Here is a 16,379-nt window from a genome sequence, read left to right on the forward strand (position 1 = left end):
GCTTACATATGAGTGGTGCATGTTTATATACATATATGTGCATTTGTGTGAGAGCGCTCCTAAGTCCCATGAACAGATCTGTCATTTTCTAAGTGACATTTTCTGCAACCATAATGCCATTTCCCCCACATTTTATATATCCCGTTTATCTTCTTGTTTTCAAAATACTCCTGTTAATTATCACATAAAACTACTTCTCTTAAATAAAAATAAGTTGTTTTCTCCAGCTTCATGCCTGAGATATATTTCCAGTCAATGTAAATGTGTGTGTGTGTGTGTCTATGCATCTACTAGGGAAACAATAACATCATGTGGAATAAATAGTCATTGACTCAGAAGTAAGAAACCAGGATTCATTTCTGGCTCTGCTACCAACAAATTCTGTTATCATCTAAAAATTGCAGACATTAAAATGTATTTCTTTGACTAGCTTTTCTGAAGAGTAAAAGGTTAGATAAAGTTAGGTTTTATAAGGTTAGATCTTTAAGTTCTTACCTTATAAAAATCAGCGAAATTTAGTGGTTAAGTGCACAAACTCAAGACAAAGAACACCCACTATCATTGTTACCTTGGGAAAATTAATCTGTCTATGTATCTTTCTGGTTGTATATGTTCTCATCTGCAAAATGTTTATATTAGTAGTAAGAATTTCAGTGAATTGTTATAATTAAATGATTTAATTCATTTAGTAGCTTATAAAGTGCCTTACAAATTATTAAGGATTAATACATGTTAGTAAATTATATTCTCTTCTAAAATAGGTAGTCCAACAATGTGATACAAAAATACTTCATAATCTACTTTAGGATAGATTTAAAAAGTCATGGTATATCCTTTATTAAATATAGAAAGATTAGCCCAAAGGGAAAAACATGCATGGGACAGTTATGAATATGTGTAATTTGATCTTATTTAAAAAGGAAACATGTACACAAAAGACAGAAGAGAAAATGGCTTGCCTGGTTCCACAGCAAATAAGCAGTAAGTGATTTTACAATTTCCCTCCTGCCATTGGGAAAGCTGTTGGCTCTCACCATCCATTGTCTTGTTGCTGACATCTCCCTCATCTTAAATTGCACATTATGGGGGCTACTCTCTGGCTCTCCAAGGAATGAACAAATTGCCTTCTGTTTATTTCCTCCATCAATCAGGTAGAGTAATAGGCTCTTTCCTCAAACCCCAGAAATGTATCCAGCTCAATTCAAGCCCTAGTGGTTGGAAAGTGTCCAAAATTAAAGTACGTAAGATTCGAAGACCAGAATTTATAAAAAGTAATTGTGCCCACTTAGAAATGTTAGTTATGGTCTGTATTTCTGACTTCTAGCAAAACCTAATTGTCCTTCCGTGGAACAGTGAGAAATCCATCAGATTGGAGATAAAAAGTCTTAGCCTTTTGCTGTTTCTGGAACAGCTGGGACAGTATAATATCTAAAACGTCCCGCTCCACTTCTTTAATTTACTCATATATGAAATAATAATAATCTTCAGCATTGCACTCAACGCCTTCTAAGGCTGTGCTACTCAACTCTTTTTGTCTCTGTATTTTAGCCCGTTATTCTCATCTCTTACCACACCCGTTTCCTAGTCCCAATAAACTCCCTGGAATCCCATATATCTTGGTTTTGAAGAAAATACACACAGAATTTCTTTGGATGGACTATTTTAACCTTTCTCTCATCTAACTTCCTAATTTCTAGCATCTTTGAACACTTAGAACAGATGCCATACAACTCCGTGAATCTTCCTAAAATCCCTGCGTTAGAATTGCTTGGCAATGTTTTTGTACCTTTACAGAAAGGCACAATCAGATACAGCCTAGTTCTTGCCATGTAATTTTATGGCAATCTATGTGATATGGTTTGGCTCTGTGACCCCACCAAATCTCATCTTGAATTGTCACCCCTACATGTTGGAGGAGGAATCTGGAGGGAGGTGATTGGATCATGGGGCAGTTACCCCCATGCTGTTCTTGTGATAGTGAGTGAGTTCTCACCAGATCTGATGGTTTAAAAGTGTGTGGCAGTTTCCCTCTCAACCCCGTCCTGCTGCCATACTTCCCCTTCACCTTCTGCCACGGTTGTAAGTTTCCTGAGGCCTCCCCAGCCATGGGGAGCTGTGATTCAACTAAACCTTTTTTATTTTAATATAAATTACCCAGTCTCAGGTAGCTCTTTGTATCAGTGTAAAAGCTAATACACTATGCATTATTATTCATTGTTTGTACCTACCCCGGACCCCCACTTATCTACATATAACCTGGACCACATCTTATTCATCTTAATGCCCAGCATAGACAGCATCATAATAGATACACTGGTTTAATAACTATTTGTTGAATGAATGAATTTATAAATAAAACTCAGTTCCCTATAAGTAGAATGAGAAAGTGGGAGTCTGAAGTTCACCTCAACTATATATATTAAAAAAAATCCATTCAACTTTGCAAACGCATTTATTCAATGTTAACGAAGACAACAAAGAGTGATTGTTTTACTTATTTTTTAAGTAATCAACAAAATTGAGCAGCATATGGGTCACCTGGTAAATAGAAACTTTGCTTTGACAGAGATGAAGATGTAGATAATTAGACAAATGAAAGGGATTTGGAGAGGATTAGTTACTAGGGTAACCCAGAAGCAAGATATCATGATAATCTAAAACCAGACAAATTTAAAAAGTGAAGACAATCATAACATGCTGAGCCAATTTTCTTATTGGCAAAAGAGGAAAATTTATTCTTCTGAATCAGCAAATATATGGGCCCGATTAGCTGAAAGCACAAAGTTAAACAAATGGGAAAATCCTCAAGTAAATAGTTTAAGTTAACATATATGTATGTCTCAATGAACAAGTACAATTTATTTTTATTTATTTATTTATTTTTTTGAGAGGCTCTGTCGCCCAGGCTGGAGGGCAGTGGCGCAGTCTCGGCTCACTGCAAGCTCCGCCTCCCGGGTTCACGCCATTCTCCTGCGTCAGCCTCCCGAGTAGCCGGGACTACAGACGCCCGCCACCACGCCGGGTTAATTTTCTGTATTTGTAGTAGAGACGGGGTTTCACCGTGTTAGCCAGGATAGTCTGGATTTCCTGACCTCGTGATCCGCCCACCTCGGCCTCCCAAAGTGCTGGGATTACAGGCGTGAGCCACCGCACGGCGCCTGAACAGGTACAATTTAAATTCAAATTGCAGAACAAAAACTAGAATATTCAGAATGTTAATCACAATAAGAAACAGACACTAGCATATAATAGTTTGTTATGAAACAGTTCTTGTCTTTTTCTCATGTAAATGAGAGACTTTATGACAGTCCCAAAGCTGACTTGCTCTAGTATCTTACTTTCCATAAAAATTGGAATTGCCAGATTTGACAGTCTATCTTGTCACATCACAGGTCTTAATTTGATGATTATAAAGAGGTGTCAAAAGATGAAATTACAACTAATTTAGTTTAAAGAACTAATTGGCTTTTATTTGCAATTCTAAAATCAGGTAATACGTCATGCTTAAAAATAGAATAAATGTTCTGCTGTGCGAGATCAAGCGTTTGGTTTTTGTAAGGTGAGAATAAGGAAACAGCACAATAAATAAAGTGGATTCATTTATATCAGGCTATTGTAGTTTACTAATAGTTGTAAAAACAGAGGGAAAATTTGTATTATGCTGACTCAGGTACACTGGCTGTTTCTGATCCATTGCCATGAATCTGTTTTCAGAAAACATACCTGATCTATTTGATTATTTGCCTGTTTCTTTAAATTTTCAGGTTGATTATGTGGCACGTAGCATGGGTAACTCCATTTTGGTTTGGTCTGATTTGCTGGGGCCTGTTACATAAACTCAGTCAAAAACAATGGCCTCTCATAATTTTATTTAACGTTTCCCCCTGTTTAGTCAGGCCGTCACCTAGGTGCCAGTGTGACAAAAACTTAATATGTTATCGCTACTCTCAGTTACCACCATTCTTGGTTTTTAGCCTCAACATATCATTCATAGGTCACAGTTTCCTTGTTATATGTCGCTTTGAATTTTTGTTGATGTAGCCAGAGAAGGACCATTTAATGTTCAAAGAATGGCTGCATGCAGACATTAAAACTTTTGAGAGAATACGGAATACCAGAGACACTACTATTATGACTATCAGAAGAATAATACAGAGTTTGGAGAATGCATATTAGCCAGGGTTCCCATAAAACAAATCAACTAAAATTTAATAGATCAAAGAATAAATCAGATTAGAAATCTACCCATATTAACCAAATAGCTTATTGATTAATTTTTTGCCACTGAGTTTCTACAATGCCCAACATACTTACCTATGTGAATTAAGAAGTGTAAGCCACCTCACAGAACCTTCCCTGTTCAGCCAGCAGGTAATTGAGAGCAATTCTCTTATCTAGTACAATTCTAACAAGAGAATTTAGAAAAGTCTGTTGTGCAACTATAGCTGTTGTAGTAGAGTTTGCTATAGAGGCTATTGTGAGAAACACGTTTCAAATCCTTGACTCATTTGTACCTACTCCTAGCCATGGGAAAAGGTACCTGAAAAATAATGCTCATCCAGAAGGGTTAATGCTTCCTAGTAATATTCTCCTTATTTTGTAGGTTAAGGGGAGTGAACCAATATTCTGCTTCTGATGGGTTATGGAGTGATGAAGGTACCATTAAAATTCTTAGCCCATACTGACCCTTCATTTGCCATTGGTGAAGTTACTCAATGAAGCTAGGGAATTTGAAATTCTAACTACAGGGTTATTCTGACAAGTGAAAGAGGTATGCATAAGCAAAGAAAAAAATTGAGAAGAGTTAGAGTCTCATTATGATGGGAAGTCTTGTTCCAATGACTTGGGAAAAGCTGCCCACAAAATGACATCATCAGCTTCTTGCCTTTGTTTGCAATTTGAATGTCTCTGGTTATAACATTGGGTATTTCTGTGAATTCTATGAGTGGCTCACACATCAGGTACAAGGGTTGTCCTTTGAAATTTACATTGACTTATCCATCTCCAGCTTATAAAGTTTCACGGACAAAATAATTCCTGTTCCTTGTGATTCCAAGTCATAAAAGTTAAAAAAAAAAAAAAAATTGGAGAAACGTAGAAGAATTCAGGATCCAGTCCAGTCTACAGGTAGATAATGGAAAACAATGAATACAGTTAAAATCTAATAACAGGTATACTATAGTTTTCTTCTGAAACATCATTTTTCTTTCTCTAGTCATCCTCATTTCTACTCAAATCTAAGACAGTCAGATAGATTGTTTGAAAAATAAGTTTAATCTCATCAAGCTTGTCCTTATAATTAAAGTAAGTGCAGAAAGAACAGTGATTGACCACATAGGCTGTTAATGAGTTTGCTTTGCTGGAATTTTGTATAAGTAATCCCAGATTAGACTTTTAAAAGTTTCTCAAGGTTAGAAAGCCAAACCACAGCAGACTTCAGACTTTGCCTTTAGTACCTATATATTAGAGTGAATTCTCTTTTTGAAGTTTCTGAAATATCCTCAGGTACTTGGGCCTGCCAATCAGTGAAATTTTTGTATTCACTGTAAGGCTGGCAACACTTGAAGCCAGGTGTCCTATGCACATTCTCAAATATGACATCCCAGTCAAAGCTTTGGTAATATAATCATAATTTATAGAATATACATGCTAATAAAAGTTTTCATGTTTATTAACAGATCCAAATATATTTAACTTATCTACACTGTATAAATACAAGATCCCTAAACATATAAATTTAAATGTATATTTAGCAATTAAGATTTCAGCATTTGAACCTACTTAGAAATCACTCGGACATTTAATGAATATCTGTTACTTAACATAATATAAATTTAAAACTTTAAGTTACCAAAAAATATTTTTTGAAACCATGAAAGGTTCATTTGTGAACTTTTATCCCATTTGCACTCATCTAATTTACTTGTTTTTAATAATTGTGCTTGAGTTGCTCATGAAAATTTTCACAAAACACTAACCATCACACCCAAACTTTTCCACAAACCCTCCTGTATCTTTTGGAGCCATTTATCTTTCCAAGACATTTATTTACTCTAAGGATATCTCTCTTCTTTACCCCTGACCACTTTATCCACTCCAAAAGGAGACTGAGTCAAGGGACCATTGCCCATTTCTTGATTAACCTCCCTGAGTATTACCCTAAATGATTGTTAGCTAGTTTATTCATTGTAGTCTGTGACTTTTTGCTTTTAAATTGAGCTTCAGTTTCTTAACTAGATTACTGAGTTTAAAGAGGAGCCTATCAATAAACGGGAAAGATAGCTTCTATACCTGAATTCAGCATAGATAGCTGTGAACTAGGGTGTGAATGTGGTTAAAGAATAAAACTGGGTTTGCCTAAGGGTCTAGCTTTTATAAACACTTTAGCTTTCTTTTCTCCTTTTGGGTTGAATGGTAACTAATTGAAAAAGTTTGCAGATTCAGTGTTTCTTATCAGTTAATTCATTTATCTTTTCATTTACCTTTTGTAAGAAATCTTTTGAAGAGACAAAAATTTTTTGAAACCTTTTTAAAAGCTTTTGTACAGCAATTAAAATAGGTACCCCTGGGTGGACCTAACTTAAGAGTACTTATTTTAAAACACATGCCTTAGATGAACAGTCTTAATCATTTGGAATGTCCTCCATTATAGCCTTTGTAATTCTAAATTATCTTTAGTAAGATTTTGCCATTTTTGTAAGTGTTTGCAGCTTCTGGGGCCTAATACTTAAAAGGGTAGGTGTCGCCAGAAGTTGGAGTACTCAGTTCTTTAGATATTAAGAATTTTATTTTTACATTGAATCTTGGGTCTCTTAGAGCCAAAATAAAAGACTAAAAAGAAGACACCACAGTGTTGGGTCCTGTAATATGTTTACAGTATTCTTTTGTGGAACAGAAATTTTCTCGAGACTGTTAGGTGACCTGGTGTCACCTTTGCAGTTTCATGACCCAGCTTATCTTAACATGGGAGTCTTATTTTTAGCTGACTAGTGGTCTAACAGCTTTTAGGTGCCTGACTCATGCCCACCACTGGAGTATGTCTTGGCTCGAAGATTGCCTTTGACCAACTTAGCCAATAATTTCCCCCTATGTAAACATGCAAAACAAAAGCAAGAAAAGGAGAAAACTCAAATTTTGTTAAATATCTGAAATCTGGATTCGCACATCTCATGCCTTAATAGCCACTTAATGGAACCACCATCTATCACCTTTAAAACTCCAGTGACTGTCAGTGACACATCAATCACCATGCAAATCACCAAAAAGTCATGTGCTCTTGGTACAACAAAACCACACACTCTCTCACAGCACAAATAAGTGCTGGATTCAAAAGCCAAAAATATCAGGGAGCTCAAGGCAAAGACAGCAGAATTTGAACTCAAGAAGATTTCACGACCCTCAGGGTTTAGGGAGGAATCCCCAAAAAGGCAGTCAACAGTGCCTCACCTGCATTCCCCATGGGGCCTCGGGGTGTCTTTGGAGTTCCTTCATAAGTTGCCAGACATTTTCAAAAGACAAAATTACAACAAATTTAGTTTAAACATTTCATTGGCTTTTATTTGCTATTCTAGAAGCAGGTAACACCTCATTCTAAGAAATAGAATAAGTGCTTGGCCCAGCGTGACAGAACAGTTGGATTTTGGAAAGTGGGAATAAGGAAAAAGAACATTTAAAAAAAGTGGATGTATTAACATCAAGTTACTACAGGTTACTTTTTTTGTAAGATTTAAAGCAGAGGGAAATTTCTTACTATGCTGAATCAGGTAGATTGGGATCTTTCTGATTGACTGCTGCTAATCTCCGATTTTCGGAAAACTACTGGTCTGGGGATTTACCTGCTTCCTTTAGGATTCAGTTAGATTATGTGGCACTTGACATGAGTAACTCCATTTTGTTTAGTCTGGTCTGCTGGGGCCTGGTGGCCCCAGTCCAAAACAATGGCCTCCCATAATTTTGTTTAGCAATAGTATCTCAATTTTGCTTTCATCATACTCTTCTTGATTGCTATTGAGATTTACAATCTCTTCATATATTCATTGGGTATTTGCATGTCAATTCTGAATTATGACAATATTTCTTTTTGTTTACTTTTAGATTTGCTTCTGAACAACTTTAATTTACTACTCTTAAAGGTTTCATGGATTCTATTTTGGCTTATGTAAAATTTGTCAGTCTAACAGCATTTTTGTGTATGAATAATCTGGAAAAAATAAATAATCTGGGAAAAAACTGTCAACCATATTTTTTTCCCCAAAATCGTTGCATTATGAAATTCACCCTTTCTTTGTGCTACTGCCAGTAAGGAGGTAGACAATGGATGACGTAAAATATCTTTCCTCTCTGGCAGTTTGTAAGGTCTCCATATTTTGTATTCTGAAGTTTTCCTAAAATACGTGAACTTATTTTTATTTATTACATATAATATATAGAATTCTTTATGCCTCCAAGATCTGAAGATTCATGCCTCTATCCTATTCATGATATTTTTCTGCCATTATGCATCCAAATATTGCTATTTTTGTTTTCTTTATTATCACATAGTTGTTGAGGGAGAAAAAAAAAATCTGTATTCCATCCCTGATTCTTTTCATATAGATGTGATTGTATAGATATTTCATGCCATCCTTTGTCTACCTCCTTACTGGCACTAGCACAAAGAAAGTAGAGTGAATTGCATGATGCAACAATTTGGAAAAAAAAAAGTGTGGTTGACAGGTTTTTTTTAAGCTTTAATGAGGAATAATTAACAAGAAAAAATTGTACGTATTTAAGGTACACAATGTGCTGTTTTGATACAAGTATTACCTGTGAAATAATTCCACAATCAAACTGATTAATGTATCCCTTCACATAGTCACAAGTGTGTATGTGTGCACGCGCTTGTGTGTGTGTATGGTGAGAACACTTAAAATCTACTGTCTTAGCAAATTTCAAGTATACAATAGAATATAATTAGTGAAAATCATCATGTTGTGCATTAGATTCCCAGAACATGCTCATCTTGTAACTGGAAGTTTTTATCTTTTGACCAACATCTCTCCATCCCTGCCACGTCACTGCCTGTGGCGTTCACTTCTTCACTAGGATCACTCTGGACCCGTGGCTATTCCTCAGCCTCAGCTCAACCTTTGCACTTGCTTGTCCTAGAATGTTCTTCAGCTTTTGACATAACTGGCTTCTGTTTATCCCTCAAATCACTGCTCTTCTTATACAAATATTTCTTTCCTAGAACTTATCATTAGTTAACGTTCTATTTCAGTTATTTATATTTTATCTTCCCATTAGATATTATGCCTTGTGTGGCAAGAGTTGATTTGCTTGTTTACTGATTTTTCCTTAGAATCTTAAAAAAGTGTCTGGCACATGATGGGTATTAAATAAATATTGATCAAATGAGCAAATGACTGTTTATAATGTTTTATCATATATATTTAGTTGTAAAAAAGCTTTATGGTCTGTTGAGTATTTTCATATACATTTACATTAAGTGGTTGTACTAAGGCTAGAAATCAAATATCTCATGTTTAAAATCTTCTATTTTTTAATGTCAGAAATATGTAGTACTATATGTAAGGTTAATAAATATTATAATAACAGCTAGTAGTCACTGAAGTTTTATGTAACAAACACCGTGCTTTAGAAATATCTTTCAGTGCATACTCAAAACAAGATTGCTCATATTATTTACATTTTTGCTCTATAATATGGGAACACTATGACTGAGTGAAGTTAAATTAATCACCAGCGGTTACTAATATAAGGGTGAACCCATTAAATAAAACTGAGATACATTAGACTTCAAAACCCATGCTATTTACACTAACTACCTTTTCAGATCACAGTCCGATTTCAGCTTATCTCTATTAATAACTACATAAATTATATCTACTTATAATATTTTTACTCCATTTTTATTCCATTCTAATATTCAAGCACATTTTTCTTGTGCTTAATTGATCTGAGTCTGAGATGAACTTTACGTGATTTATTTAAAAGTTAATTTAACTTGACAGCGTTCTTTGGAGAATCTGTATTTAATATCTTAATTTTCCATAAATACTCATTATAGTAGACGTTCTCTGAACAGCATTGGTTATGGTTCCTGTGAATGATGTCACACACTCCATGCAAGCTCCAGTCTTCACTGCAAGGAGAACACTGTGTAAGCTTAATAAACTTGCAGGACTTGGAAGGACATAAAACAGACTTAGATATTTCACTCAGAACACAGAGTACTTTACCGTCGGGTGAGAATTGCATTGCGGCTGCATCAAAGACAGGGTTTTGAGCTTCTAGAAGATAGGCCTGAAGTGGCACCAATCATCAGTAATATTACACATTCCATAGCATGTATTGAGCAGCTATGTCAAAATATGAAATGACTAGGATACCATGGAATGTGACATCCTTGCCTTGTATTCCAGTCTTAATGTCATCTCTTGAGGTTAAAGATGGTGTGAGAACTTATGATGGGATGAGGATGCTTGCTTTTCATGTCAATCAGTTAAAAAGCAAGCTAAAAGATTAATATTTTGTGTTTGAGGCCATATATCCCTGGCACTAAAATTGCTGCTACAAACAGACAGCAATGACAAAACAAAAACAAAAACAAAAAATCTTGTGTTCTGACTACATCTTATGACTCATCATTTCTATTCTTATCTCCCACTGAAGATTCCACTCAATATTTCAAACACACACACATCTTCTCCTTATAGCCAGGCACCACAGAACTATTAATGATCTTACATAACATCTTCTAGCTCTCAGCCTAGAATATTCTTCCCCCTCTGGTAATGGTTGTAGGAATATTTTCACTGATAGCAGAGGTGGAGTTGACTTATAGGTTTTCCTTCTTTCGGAGTGCTCTGATATGTCTTGTTTATCAAACTACCTCTCCGACTAGAGAGTGAACTCCTATAGAACAAGGCATATTATCAGACCAATGGAAAAGTAATTGCAGTTTTTGCCATGAATGGTAAAACCACAATTACTTTTGCACCAACGTATAATAAATAATTATTGGCTTTCTTTGTATTCCTAACTTTGAGCACAGTGAATGATATATAGAATAAGTGTGGTAACTGGTGAATGAGTGAATGAATGAATAAATGATTTTCAAGCATTTAAAATAAATGTAGTTTTCCCTAGAGGCCATTATCCCTAGCAAACTAACGCAGGAACAGAAAACCAAATGCCACATGTTCTCATGTGTTAAGTGGGAGCTAAATGACGAGAACACAAGGACACATAGAGGGAAACAACACACACTGGGACCTTTCAGAGGGTGGGGAGTGGGACGAGGGAGAAGATCAGGAAAAATTTAATGGGTACTAGGCTGAATACATGGGTGATGAAATATTCTGTACAACAAACCCCCATGACACAAGTTTACCTATGTAACAAACTTTCACTTGTACCCCTGAACCTAAAATTGAAATTAAAGAAAAAAATAAAGTTGAATATTGATGGGAAAAGTTAGATCAGGAATGCTGGATACTATTTTCTGTTGAGTATGTTTCCATCACCAGCAGGGAGAATAAATCGGTTTAGTGGGACAGTAAAGGACTTTGGACTATGGACTCTAGTATCTAGGATTTAGGACTATGGACTCTAGTATCTAACTTCTTGATTTCCAGTCCTGTCTTAGTAGATACTTGCTTTGTGTCTTTGCACAGCTATTAAACTTTTCTGATTCCCATCTCTTCAATTTAAAAATGGAGATATTGAGAGTTTCTGCAATCAATTGGATTCAAGTCAGACTTAAATTACATAGAATATGTAAATATCTTTAGCACAATATTTAGCTCATGGTAAAGACCCAGAAATATGAATGATTACAGAAAAAATATAATACTTACCATCTTATGATTGTTCTCTAGGCAAAAACAAGTCTGGCCATCACTGTGTGCAAAAATGTATTGTCTTAAGCAATGGAAAGTTCTGACCTTTTCTTGCTAAGTCTATGAGTTATGCTTTATGATAAGGCATTGGTCTTTACATACTCGAAGTAAATATGTTGCTTAGTTTAATTAAAAAGACATGCCTTTGCCTACCCTATCTCGGGCACTATGCTGGGTATACAGATTCAAAGCATAACAAAACATTCTCTTGCCCATAAAGAATTTGGAGCATGGGGAGAAGTAAAGGGTTATTTAAAGCAGCCTGCAAAATTCCTGTTTTCTGAGACGCTAGTCTAGTTTGTGCAGACTGTAGTGCCTTGAGTACCACCACTGGTGAATAGGCTAATTACACATTTTTACTGGATTTCTTCTGAAAAAGCTAGCAACCAGAGTACAATAAAGAAGTGTGCTTGGGCTAACATGCTTAGTAAACTTCATGGCCACAACCACCTTACCCATGGCAGACCTAGCATTTATTTAGAAGGCAAGAATGCCTGATTCTTTTCTGCTCTACTATACGCTTTCTGATTACTTTCGCATCTTTGAGAAAGATTACTATTGCCAAATGTTTTTGTTGTAGAAGTCAAGTTATGAGAACAAACAGCACTAATTAAATTTGGAAAAAATATACTCACGCCAGGGATTCACTATAAATGTGCGCTCTTTTTCTTTTATTGAATGACTGTGTGTGCTTTGAACTTGATAGTAGTTTTCACTCTGCAATGGTAGAGCAAAGAAATATTGGGAGAAAATATATAAAATGTCATACATAAGGTGAAAAACAAGCAAAATATCATGAACAAGCCACTTTGTTTTTCCATAACAAGCACTAGAATATTGCAGAAATAGTGTTACACAGCCTTGGTATATTCTCTATGTCAGTGTATTTAAGAGTTCTTTTGTGAAGACAATATGAAGCTAACACAATACTAAAACCGATTTAACTCACACTGTAGTCCAAATACACTTCTGCAGCAAGCACGTGAATGCACACACGCTCACATACATGTCATACATACACGCATACAAATATGCAAACGTGCACACTCAAGTACCTGTCAAGTATTAAATACTAAGCATCAGTGCTGTGTTTTACTCCAAGTGCCAAACTTTAGCCTCTCCACACAGATACTTTAGTGTATCTCCTCTCAGTGGTTGTAGGTTTTTAAACATCAACTCCCTAATTAAAGCAGTCTTCTGAATCCTTATGTTTTTCACCAAAAAAAAAAAAAAAAAAAAAAAAAAAATCTTCAGTAGCAATGGAACAAAAAAGCACATCTCAATTATTTACAAGGAAATGAGAAAAAGGCTTAACAGCAAGAAAACAACAGTTATCTTGATGAATTATCTTGATGAATTTATACATATAGAAACATTAGCTACCCAGTACCTACGAAGTCTACCATGTATTAAACTGTTTACAATCACAAAATCCCATGATTCTATGAATAACTGTGAAGTGCTCTGTGACCAAAAGAAAGTCTTATTAACTACAATACTGTCCCTCTAGAGTTAAATTTCAGGTGGAAAGTATCAGAAAGCTCCAGAAAACTATGTTTTCCTTATTGTGCTTTAGTTATTTTATTGGATTGTAATTTAGATCAAATAAGTCACATATCTTAAAGTTACATACATTCATTGAATTTAAACAAATCTGTAAACTCATATGACCACCACCATAATTAAGATATATAAAACATCATCTTCATCCCCAAAATTTATCTTGGCTCTTCCCAGTTTCTACCAACTCAGGCCCCAGAAAACTAATGATCTGCTATAATTATATATTCTCTAGGTTTCCACATAAATGGAATAATACAGTCTAGTGGTCACTCAATATCAGTAGGGAACTGGTTCCAGGACTCCTGAAGACACCAAATTCACAGATCCTCAAGTATCTTATGTAAAATGGTGTAGGATTTGCATATGACCTATGCACATCTTCTCACATACTTTAAATCATATGGTAAGTATTTACTAACTGTATAGGACATGGCAAGAGACTTTTCCAAAGTGTTAGAACCCTCTTACATTTCCACTACCATTGTATTAATATGAGTGCCAGTTGCTCTATTTTGTCCAAAAAACTTTGTGTTGTCAGTTTTGTCTTCTCACAATTATTTTAATAATCAAACATAAAATAACATTTAAATAATTTAAAGTTGAGTACCTGTATTCTACCATCTAGATTGTACCATCATTTTTATAAAAAATAATCACATATCTATTCTCTCTCTCCCCCTACCCTTCCATTAATCTAACTTATTTTTGATGCATTTCAAGGTAAATTGCAGACATTGACATGCTCCTCTGAATAGTTTAACATTCAAATTATTAAATAGAAGTGAGCATTTATTTATATTTTTTAAATTTTAAGCCAAAATTTACATACAATTAAATGGACAAATATAAGTGTACCATTGCTGAGTTCTGAAAAATGCTTTTCATTTTTCAAATAATTGGGAATTTTATAGATGTAATTTTGTTATTAATATCTAGTTTCTTTTGAGACCCTAAAATGAACTGCATATGTTTTTAATTATTTTCAATGTTTTGAGACACTTTTTCTGCCTCATCAATGCCATATTTTTATTTTTATTTTGAGACAGGGTTTCACTCTGTCACTCAGGCAGTGGCACAGTCTTAGCTCACTCAACCTTTGCCTGTGTTTCTATTCATTGTGCTTTCACCATTTAAGTACATCATCACATTGTGTTTTTATTGCAAAATTCTGATACAAAATAAGTAGAAAATCCTGTCATTTCTACTCTGCACATACAAAAGATCCTCTGGTTACTTTTAATATTGTTTTTAGAATTTTAAGATTATCTCTTTATAAATGATTTGATTGGACTTTTTTGACTTTTCTTTGTTTTGGCATTCTCCTAAATTTGTTGAGCTTTTTAGATCTTTGTACAAATAAGATTCAAATTTACTAAACTTTCAGCCACTATTTATTCAGCTGTTGTTCCTGCCTCACCCCTTTTTCTGATATTCCATTTCTGTGTTTTCCAGTGCATTCTATCACACACAAGCTCAAAGTGCCTGTTTCTTTTTTTAATTGTTCTATGTTCAAGATCAGTGATTTTTTTCCCCACAGTGTTAAATCTATTATTATTCTCCTCCAGTACAATTTTTAAATTCACATATTTTATTTGTCATATCTAGATGTTCCATTTTGGTTTTATATATTTAATTTCTCTTTTCATTAGGTTCATGTTTTCTTGTAAATACTTAACCATGGTTACAAGCTTTATTTTAATATCCGGGTCTGTTTGTTTACTCGTATCTGTCCCTTCTTGTTTTTCTTTTTTTTAAATTTACTAATTTTTCTCCTCATTATGATTTGCATTTTTTCTGATTCTTGGCATCTCTAGTTTTCTTATTGGTTTGGGCGATTATGAATGCTATGTTATTTTTTGTCCTCTATTCCAATATGTTGCTCTGCTGTCTTCTGACTTCAATTCTGTTCTCAATGAGAAATCAGAGATCTTCCTACTCCTTTTTCCTCTATATACAGTATGCCTTTCTTCCCCGCCCTCTGATTTTAAAATATTCTCTTTAGTTCACACAGCTTCTGCTTTGTGTTTATTTAGCTTCTTGGATATGCGGGTGTATCGTTTTGTTAAATTTGGAAAATTTTTTCCCATTACATCTTCAGATAATTTTCTGACTACTCCTGACCATCCAGGCACTCTAACTGTATGTACATTAAACTGCTTGAAATTGTTCCATAGCTTCCTGATACTGTTTTTTTCATTTGCTTTTTTCTCTATACATTTTCTGTGAATAGTTTTTAGTAATATGTCTTCAAGATTTTTTCTAGTTGTCATCAAATTATCTAATTATCATCAAACTAATCTTTTCTCCTGATAATCAAATTTGCCCTTTACTCTGTATTACACATCATAGTTTTTATATCTCAAGCTATATTTGGGTTATTTTTATATCCTCTATATCTCTACTTAACTTTTTGAACCTATGGAATGAATGTAATTATAATAATAAAAGATTTTATTTCAATGTGTGCTAATTCAGTTCTTAGTTGGTTTTAAATGAATTTTTTTTCGCATAGGCCATACTTTCATGTTCATTTTAGGTCTGGTGATGTTTTACTGGATGCCAGACATCGTGATTTATGTTTTGGGAGTGCAGAGATTTTAATATCCCTATAAATATTTCTCAGCTCTGTTTTCGGGATACAGTTAAGTCACCTGGAAAACATTTGGTTCTTTGTGTCTTTAGCTTAAGATTTATTGGGTAGGATCAGAGCACTGTTTAGATTAGGAGTGATTATTTCCCACTGCTAAGGTAAAACTCATCTGTGTACTCTACACATTGCTTCACGTTCACGACGTTTTCCATTACGGTAGGTGGGAATTCTTTTCCAGCCCTATAAGAATTCTGGGCACTGTTACCGCTAGTATTTTTGGATGGTCCTTGCCTTGACTTTGGTAGTTTCCTGAGGTGTATGTG

The 16,379-nt window shown here is 34.7% G+C and overlaps 1 long non-coding RNA gene across 1 annotated transcript in view; it reads left to right on the plus strand.

Annotated features, from left to right (window-relative positions):
- Nucleotides 1-3,030: 3,030 nt before the first annotated feature.
- The window catches only part of LOC139357772 (uncharacterized), a 179,256-nt gene continuing 165,907 nt past the window's right edge, over nucleotides 3,031-16,379 (plus strand). Inside the window, exon 1 of the long non-coding RNA XR_011611465.1 lies at nucleotides 3,031-3,166. This is a non-coding gene — a long non-coding RNA (uncharacterized lncRNA). The remainder of the gene's footprint in view (nucleotides 3,167-16,379) is intronic.

The sequence above is a fragment of the Macaca nemestrina genome, chromosome 13 (genome assembly GCF_043159975.1).
Source record: "Macaca nemestrina isolate mMacNem1 chromosome 13, mMacNem.hap1, whole genome shotgun sequence".
Taxonomy (NCBI): Eukaryota; Metazoa; Chordata; class Mammalia; order Primates; family Cercopithecidae; genus Macaca; species Macaca nemestrina.